The sequence below is a fragment of the Tupaia chinensis genome, unplaced genomic scaffold (genome assembly GCF_000334495.1).
Source record: "Tupaia chinensis unplaced genomic scaffold, TupChi_1.0 Scaffold000208_1, whole genome shotgun sequence".
NCBI lineage: Eukaryota > Metazoa > Chordata > Mammalia > Scandentia > Tupaiidae > Tupaia > Tupaia belangeri.
Window position 1 is genome coordinate 1,905,179 of NW_006159683.1, and position 8,248 is coordinate 1,913,426.

The 8,248-nt window shown below is 40.2% G+C and overlaps 1 pseudogene; it reads right to left on the bottom strand.

Annotated features, from left to right (window-relative positions):
* Positions 1 to 317: 317 nt before the first annotated feature.
* Positions 318 to 8,248, bottom strand: part of LOC102479266 (spindlin-1 pseudogene) — a 21,826-nt pseudogene continuing 13,895 nt past the window's right edge.

Sequence of the window (8,248 nt, forward strand, 5' to 3'; positions counted from 1 at the left end):
GGCAATAACAAAAATATCAAACTGTGCTTGCGTTGTGGCAGCAGAATAGACTGTCAGAGTGAAGGGGAAATGATTAAGATCTGCAACAGTTTTAAATGCCTGACACTAGCTCAACTTTTACCACACTTGCCCATAACAATCCTCCAGACAGACTTTCTTTAAGAGGAAGGAGCGCTCCTCACACGAAATGTTTGTGTTCACATCAATCTGTACTAATCAAAACGAAACACATTCTGCTGGCAGAGATTGTGGGTTCACAGGGTCATTTAGGTTTTCATTAAACTAGAAGGCAATCAAGTCTTTATGTCTACAAATTATATATTTAATAGTTCCACAGATTGGGCAAAGTTCATGATGACATTTTCACCAAGCTGTAGAGGTAGATATGGAAGTCATCTTCAAACTTGATGAAATAGACCAAAGGCTTGGCCTCCACTTGGCGAATGACCATGCCAGTCCTTTCCCAGCTCTCATCTTTGACTTACTCCACTTGCTCGCCCACTAGGCTGTCCACAACCTCTCCTGGCTCCCTCTGTGTGGAGGTGAATCATCACAATCAGGCATAAGGGAAAGGTCAAAAGTCACCTTCTTTATAATCACCTAAGACCTGGTACACGTACAGCACAGGGTCCTTCTCACAGGTAATGTAGAATCACATTTTCGTGACAGGGGCCATGCTAAGATCATCCCCCTCCACTCATCTTTACTGCTATCTTTTGTCTCAAACACATGCTCCACCGCTTGGCCTATCCTTGTGTCTGCTAAGTGTCCATTGCTGATGAGAGAGGTCATGACTCTATCAGGGAGGACTTCAAGCCCCAAGACTCACCTTTATTAAGTTCTAGTCCATAAACACAGTCTAACCCATCGTACTTTATAAGATACAAAGAAGGTTTACGGGCACCTGGTCCAGAACAGCTCTTTTCCACTGGGTCACAGGGCTCTTTCTCTCCCTCTCCACCCATGCTGAATCCTGCAGCGGAAGGTGGAGGTGGGGGGGGGGACACCGGGTTGCTGGTCCCCATGGTGCTCCATGCTCTCTGTGGGATGTTCTCTTCTTCCACTTGTTTGCAGATACTCCAGCATGGCTTGCATCAGCTCTGGACCACTGGTCAGGTGTCTTTCCAGACAGGGTCTTCATTCATCTGTATTTAAGTCAGCAGCAGAGCTGATGGATGAAGGCACAAATCCAATATTCTCCAATGTGAAACTTCCACAAAAAGTTAGTGTTTGTGTTAATCCACCATACAGTGTATCTTTTACAAGTTCAGCAAAGAACAGAAAGTCACAAGTACACCCCGCATTCCACACTGAATGCATCCAAGGTCACTTGGGATGGGAGGAAAGCATATGCCTCCCCCAGTGCAAGCAGCTCAGACTAACTTTCCATTTTAAAAAAGTGGAAAATGTGAAGCCAGCAGGTGGCATGGTGGTTAAGGGTGCTGGACTCCCACATGGTTGATAGAGGTTCAAGTCCTGGACCTGGAGGCTTGCTTCCTTGCTTTCTCTCTCTCTCTCTCTCTTTCTTCCTCTCTCTCTCTCTCTCTCATCTAAGTAAAATAAATAGAGTTAAATAAAATAATTAAAAAATAATCATGCCAGGCAGATGCATGTGTACAAAATCCCAGGAAGAGAATAGAGGAGAAGGGATTGTGGCATGGCCATCCCCTTTGAGTGGATGATTTTTCACTTTCCATCTCAGTCTCTGTCTCTCTATGTGCACACACCCTAACGCAAACCCCACAAAAAAGTTGGATAATGGAACTCTATATCTATTAATATATCATAAAGAAAAAATGGAATGATTCAGGTAAAACTACAAACAATACAATACCTCTGTGTGGGGAATTGAGCACATGGGGACAGACAGGAGAGGTGAAGTTTCTGCTGTAAAAACATTTTACACTTGTGAGATTTTTAGTTATGAAAATAAATAGCTAAGCATTCAATATAAGAAGATGGGAGAGGGAATGAAGCTTTAAAGAACACCCAGAAAAACAAAAAGTAAGAAAGTACTGTTTGTTTTCTCAAAGGCAGAAAAGTATAAAATAGAAAAACATGACAATGATAATAAAAATTACTAAATTTTTAAAATTTTATTCATTTATTTTATTTTACTTTATTTTATTTTGAATTTGACCAGAGAGAGGCAAAGAGAGAGAAGGAAAGTGAGAAAGCAAGCTGCCAGGTCCAGGACTCGAACCGTGGTCAGCCATGTGGGATTCCAGTCGCCTTAACCACCATGCCACCTGCTGGCCCCAAAAAATTACTAAAGTTTTTTATTAAGGGAAAAAATCCTGAAGATTTTGTTCTCCAATTAGTTTAATAAGATAGTTATGGAAGACTAATAGATAAAAGGAAAAAGATAGAAAATAAATAAAATATACAATGAGAAGGAGGATAGAATGTACACAATGTCAAAAACAAGCATATATTAACAAATTAAAAAACTTAGATGAGATAGAAAAATCCAAGGAAAAACAAAATACTAAAATTAAAAATAGAGAATTTGAAGAAAACACTAAGAATAAAATAAATTGTCATGGTAGTCAAAGACCTCCACTCTGTCCCTCACCCCAACTCTTCATCAAATTCTCCCAGCCTAAATGACTCTTCAGTGAATTCTACAGTGGGTAAGCTCTGTGCAGAGGGAGCTGGATCCCACATGATGGTTTTAAAAACACGTCAGACATGTGCATGTGTGCTGGAATAGATGGAGTGAAGAAATGGAGAAAGAAAGGATTGCCGAGCGATTGGGCCTCATTCAGGAAGGAGGAGCATCAGGGTGGGGGGAATCATTGCACGTTCTCTCTCTCCCTTTCTCTCTCTTTCACATGTACATACATATGCCCTCTGGTAAAATAAAGAAGTAAATAAATAAATAAGGGACCAGTTGATGGTGTAATGGTTACATCGCTGGACTCTCACGTAATTGACCATGATTCAAATCCTGGACTCAGCAGCCTAAAACTCATGCCAGGTGTATGCGCATGCATGCTCAAAATCCCAAGAAGAGAATGGAGGAGAAGGGATTGTGGCATGGCCATCCCCCCCTGGGGGGTGACTTCTTGCTTTCTGTCTCTCTGTCTCTCCAGCGAGTACATGCACTCTATAGCAAAAATCTCTATTAAAAATAAACAAATAAATGATTTTTAAAAATGGTTTTAAAGAAATTAAAACTACAAACTGTTTCTCTTTTTAAAATTTTTTTATTCTTTGAGAGTTTTTTTCTTATTGGGCACGTGCACTCGCCAGAAAGACAGAGAGAGGAGAGACAGAAAGTGAGAAATCACCCCCCAAAGGGGATGGCCACGCCACAATCCCTTCTCCTCCATTCTCCTCTTGGGATCTTGGGCACGCACGCACACGCGCCCGGAGTGAGTTTAAGTCACTGGGTCCAGGACTCGAACCGCAGTCGACTACATGGGAGTCCAGCGACATAGCCATTACACTAACTGCAGGTTCCGTCCATTTCTCTTTTTAAATATAAATGCCACTTTCAAAGTAGAAGCAGAACCTGATCACTTGTCACTTCTTCTTTTACAGTCCAAGTCATCATCATCTTTCACTGGACTTTGTGCGCAGCTCTCTTTCCACTGTTGGCCTGTTACCATCTATTCTCCACAGTGGCAAGAATGTTTTTTTTTTTTTTTTTGAGATGTAAAACATCACCCTCATTTCTTTCAGGTATCTGCCCACACATCTTTTGATAAAAGAGGCCTTCACCTTCTTCCACAGCTCCATCACTCTTTTCCCCTTAGTATGCATTCTTTTGCTTTACTTACTATCACCTGATATATTATTTTGTTTATGCTTTGCTATCTGTGTCCCCACTCAAAAATTAAATTTCATGAGAGCAGGGATTTTGTTCTGTCACTGCTGTTTTCTCTACACACTTAGATGACTGGTTGCCAAATTGTATAGTAGATACTCAAATATTTGCTGAGGAACGTCATTTATATAACTACATGGGAAACAATACTGATCTTGTTTAGGACTTCATGTACACACAAATTATCCATCTATCATCTATCTATCTATCTATCTATCTATCTATCTATCTATCTATCTATATATATATGTAAACATCCAGAACATATATGCATTGAAGAACAAATGTATAAAATGTACATATATTTAAGGAGCTTATATCTTAGTAGTGGAGACAGCCAGACATCGACATAAATTACAATACAATGTAAAAAGTACAGCACTAGAAATAGCATAGAGACGACCAGCAGGTGGCATGGTAGTTAAGGCACTGGACACTCCCACAGGGCCAACCACAGTTCAAGTTCCAGACCTGGTGTCTCACTTTCTCACTTTCTCTCTCTCTCTCTGGTCAAATTAAATAAATGAATGAATAAATAAAATTAAATAAAATAATTCTTTAGGAAAAATTAAAGGGAGCATAGAGGAGGGAGTGGTTAAAATGTGACAGAGTCCAGGGCAGTTATACTGTGCCAAGTTTAGAGTAAACAATAAATCTTAACTGTCCCTATCAGTGGCCTATGGATATTAAATGCAAAAACAGAGACAATAGGAAGCAACTATTAGTAATGATATATTTATGAATGAGTTTTTAATTAGAAAGAGTATTAATTCATATAAGATATCAAAAGGAAAGGTTAATATTTATTTTTAGACATTTATAAAAACATAAGAGAAAGGTCTGATACCAAGTGAACACTATTACTGTGCACACATACCATTCAGCATCATAAATTGAAATTAGTCCTAGGAACTAATGGTGTGTAAGAAGGAGCTACTGCTAACTTTGTGGCTATATTTAGCTTCTCTTACAAATCAAGGAATTATTTTTCTGCTGCTCTTAAATTCTTTGTTTCCATACAAATAGTTTCATAAAAATACACATTTCAAAGTACCCCGACTTCTAGAAATTCTGCTACTGGGCTCAGACGACTAAAAGTCACCTAATGATAATAAGTTAAAGAAAGCAAAGTTGTAGTGTTAAAAAATAGAGAAGATGGGAACCAGCAGTTAGCGTAATGGCTATGTCGCTGGACTCCCATGTAGTCGACCGTGGTTCGTGTCCCGGACCCGGTGGCTTAAAAAAACTCACGCCGGGCGCGTGTGCGTGCGTGCCCAAGATCCCGAGAGGAGAATGGAGGAGACGGGATTGCGGCGTGACCATCCCCCCTGGGGGGTGATTTCTCGCTTTCTGTCTCTATGTCTCTTTCTGTCTGTCTGGCGAGCGCACGTGCCCTACAGTGAAAATCTCTCAAAAAAAAAAAAATAGAGAAGATGAGGCCAGCAGGTGGTATGGTAGTTCTAGCTCCCACATAGCTGACTCTGTGGCAGCTTGAAAATCATGTCGGGCACGTGTGTGCATGCCCAAATCCCAAGAGAAGAGTATAGGAGAAAGAGTTGTGGCATGGCCATCCCCCTCTTGCAGGGTGATTTCTCACTTTCCCTCTCTCTGTCTCTGTTTCTTGCCAGTACTCTATGGCAAAATCTGAAGAAAAAAAAAATAGAGCTGGCATTGAATCTCCCTGAATTTATCAACTAAACTATTCATGTTGTTGTTTTGTTCATTCTTTTCTTTCGTTCCTTCTTTCCTTCCTTCTTTTTCTTCTTCCTTCTCTCCATTCTCTTCCTCTCTTCCTCTTTCTTTCATGAGGGAGAAAAAGAGAATAAGAGTGTGGGAAGAGGAGGAAAAGAGAAAGATAGGCATTGTTGTAGGGTCTCACCTTTGTGATCCTTTGCCCTGGCCTCCCGGTTAGGATCACAAGCTTATGCTACTGCACCTGGTGTGTCCAGATGGGTATGGGACCCGAACCCAGGCTCCCCACGTGGCCCTACCCTTGCATAGTAGCACCCTACCACTTGCACCTCTGTGGCTGGGCCACATGCCTAACTTTCTAAGCCTGACACAGCAGACACCCAAGTACAATTACAAATTGAGTAAAATTTGCCTTCTCAGTATCCCCTTAGAGTAATTAAAGTCTCCTATGCTGAAGGACACTGCTTGTGGCCTAGTAAACAGAGAAGTGTTAGAATCTGGGTGGTATACTCTAGAACTAAGGTTGCAGCCAGGAGTCACTGAATTCTGTACTTTGAAGATACTTTGCATCCATATCCTGTAAGGAAATCAGACTGACTTACACAGATCATGGATTTTTGAAGAGAAAACTATACTTAGTGGTCAATCTGGGCTCTGGAGCTAGACTGTCTCAGTGAGAATCCTGATGTTAAAACGTGTTTGTGGGACCAGCAATGGTTACATTGCTGGACTCACATGTAGTCTACTGCAGTTCGAGTCCTGGACCCAGTGGTTTAAAACTCACAATGGGTGCATGTATGTTTGTGCCCAAGATCCCAAGAAGAGAATAGAGGAAGGGAGTGTGGCTTGGTCATCCTCTCTGGGGGTAATTTCTTGCTTTCTCTCTCACTGTCTCTCTCTGTCTCGCCAGCAAGTGCATATGCCCTATAATAAAAATCTCTCTCAGCAACAAAAAAAAGTGCTTGCTGTGGAACCTTGGAAAGTTATCTAAGCTCTCCGAGTCTCACTTCTTCATTTATGTATTTGGATGATGATAAGAATATTTGTGGTTGTTATCACAATCCAGTGCATTAGTATTTGTATGCACTTAAAACAGTACTTGAAAACAAAGTATTATTTAGTAGTTTTAAAATAATGAATAAATAAATAACCGAGGCTGAATCTGTGGCTTAAAGGTTAAGGGAGCCAGATCCCAAAAGGCTGACTATAGCTTGAATCCTAGTCCCAACAGCATGAAAAACATGCTGGGCACACATGTGTATGCAATGCCCCAATCCCAGCTGGAGGAGAAGTGGTGTGGGAGGGATTGCAGCAAGATTACACACCACTGGGAGTAGTCTCCAGAGCGCTTTCTACCTCCTCCTCTCTGCATCTCTGCCTCTCTGGAGAGTGTGTGCATGCCGTTCGGCAATTAAAAAAAATAGTAAAATAATAAATAAACCACAGACCAGTGTAATATCACCTCTGGTAATGAAAAACTAAGTGATTACTGAGCATAACTAAAATAAGCCAGAGGACAGTTTTGAAAATTTCTTCTTAGATACATGTAAGACTTAAAATCAGATGGCGATAAACTACTGGGCCAATATTTGTGTAGTAGAAGGAATTTTGAACTATGGGCCTGAAATTTGAGACTGATGTTTACCCTGGGAGTATACCAATGTGAAAGAGGTAGCTGAGAATTTTTTTTTTTTTTTTGTAGAGGTTTTTGCTATAGGGCGCGTGTGCTTGCCAGACAGAGAGAGACAGAGAGACAGAAAGTGAGAAATCACCCCCCAGGGGGGGATGGCCACACCACAATCCCTTCTCCTCCATTCTCTTCTTGGGATCTTGGGCACGCATGCACACAAGCCCAGCGTGAGCTTTTTAAGCCACCAGGTCAGGGACACGAACCGTGGTCGACTACATGGGAGTCCAGCGACATAGCCATTACACTAACTGCTGGTCCTGGTAGCTGAGAATTTGGATAGTGTTTCTAACATCCTTATGGACTTAGGAGAACAAAAATCAGACTCTGATACCCAACAGGGATAAGGACACTTTTACCACCCATCCTTATTTGGGCATTCCTCTTTGTGTAAGAGTAAAATGGAAATAAACCAATTCTTGTATGAAATGAATTTCAGTTTTAAGTCGTCTAGATGTCTCATAAAATCCTGAGGTTTGAAAAAAAGATGAAAGGTATCACTGTTAGTGCCCTTGAATACCTAACAGAAAGAAAGAAAAAAAAAAAAAACTCTACAGAAAAGCAGGATTACTCTAGTCTTTAAAAATCTTACTATAAACAAATTATCAAATAGAATGAATAGTATGATTAAACATAAGCCTCACAAATAGATAAGTTAATGTAAGTGAGAACAGATAGCAGAAAGAAAACCAAAAGGACTCTAGCTGCTAGAATTGTCAGGTAAAGACTAAAAACTAACGATGTCTGCCATGTCTAAGGGCATGAAAACCAGGCATAAAAATTTCAACAGAAAAATGGAAAATTTCAGCAGAAGACTTAGGAAAAAAAAAACAAATAAAAATTATAGAATTTAAACATGCAATAAGAAAAAATAAGAAAGAGAAAGAATTCAAAAGCAGATTAGACACAACTAAAATTAAAAAAAATATATCAGAAAACAAACAGAGGGACGAAATGAAAAGTGAGTAAACAATACATACTTAGTTAAATTCTCTCCCCGCCAAAAAAAAAAAAAAAAAACCGAAAAAAAGGGGAAA